Genomic DNA, 1347 nt, shown 5'->3' with positions numbered 1-1347 from the left:
TTCGAATGCTGGAGTGAAAGTCTTACTATCACAATTTTTTTATAGTGCTTGGCAAGGTTCCTGGAAATCACAATGTTATTAACATTGTTTGCACCGTTCCTGAAGCCTGATACTTAAAAGTTTCCAGCTGTGACGACGTCGCGGCTAATCCGTGGTTAATCCCAAGTCACGCTAGGTTAACCCCTGTGTTCGTTCATTGCCGTGTTTCTGCGCTAAATGTAGGCTTTTTTTAGCATGCACTAAGCTGCTGTCTGTCTGTTGTTGCCAGGAAGAAAGAAAAGGAAAGTGCACAGGCCTGCTCAGTGGCTCAAGCCGAGCCACAATCGCTACCACGTGCAGATAGTAGGAGAGTTGAAAGATGGGATAGAAAGACGGGATAGTAAAGACGCGCTAAAGACAAGGCCGATCCCGGAGGCAGTGCAATACCGGGCCAACCGGTGGCGGAAGTGAAGCAAACTTCAAACTCTCCGCCATATTTCCAAAAATAAGTCCAATTGGACCCGTAACAGATATTCTACGGGGTCCGGACATTCGCCATGGCGGCATTGTCAGTAGAAGTCGAAATAGGTGATCCGAGGAGCTCCGGTTTGCAGCGCGCGTGGCCATGGTTTCCTGGAATTATCCTTGTCCGCTACGAATTTTTTTTTTAATTCCGCCACGCTTCCATCCACTTGCAGTATCCTCTTGAAAGCAACTAGGCAAGATACCGGCTCTCTATTTCTAACGCAAAACATATAACAACTATTATTGACAGAACTCCAGCCTTGGGAACGAGCTTAGTGCTATACAGCAATACCACACAACAGCAAGCGCGAGCGCAAAAAAAAAGCATAACAAAAACACAGCTTTACGGGTGTAAAGACATTTCAGAGAGAGCGTTTTCTTTTAAGGCTGTTTTCCTCTCTGGCAATAAGGCCTGAAAGGAAAAATAGCAGATACACTTAAGACTGCTTACGTGTGAGAATGCGAAGGCGTTACTGTCACTTGATTTAGAGAAAACCTAGCGCAAAAACATGCAACCACAAATTTGTGGTTGCATGTTTTTGCGCTAGGTTTTCTCTAAATCAAGTATGCACCAACTAGCCCAAAAAGAGGTGTTAATGCAGTACTGTCGCTTGGTGCATTGACACCCACCTACACACCCGCGCGTTTATGACACCACCCGTAACGTTGTAGGACGAACGGTCGCATCACAATTTGGATACGAAAGTCTGGGAAGGCATACAGTTGAAGGCCCATATGTCGTCGGTTCGAATGCCCGTCGCAAGCTAGCCTCCAACTTGACTATAGCACATGTAAACGATATGCAGCGAGGAATCGTATGACACCGCGCGAAACGCTGTACGC

At 46.5% G+C, this 1347-nt stretch overlaps 1 pseudogene; it reads right to left on the bottom strand.

Annotated features, from left to right (window-relative positions):
* Positions 1–392: 392 nt before the first annotated feature.
* On the bottom strand, positions 393–513 carry LOC144130702 (U2 spliceosomal RNA; annotated as a pseudogene).
* Positions 514–1347: the final 834 nt, after the last annotated feature.

This window comes from Amblyomma americanum, chromosome 4 (genome assembly GCF_052857255.1).
Source record: "Amblyomma americanum isolate KBUSLIRL-KWMA chromosome 4, ASM5285725v1, whole genome shotgun sequence".
In the NCBI taxonomy this organism is placed as follows: domain Eukaryota; kingdom Metazoa; phylum Arthropoda; class Arachnida; order Ixodida; family Ixodidae; genus Amblyomma; species Amblyomma americanum.
This window is presented reverse-complemented; position numbering and strand designations above follow the sequence as displayed.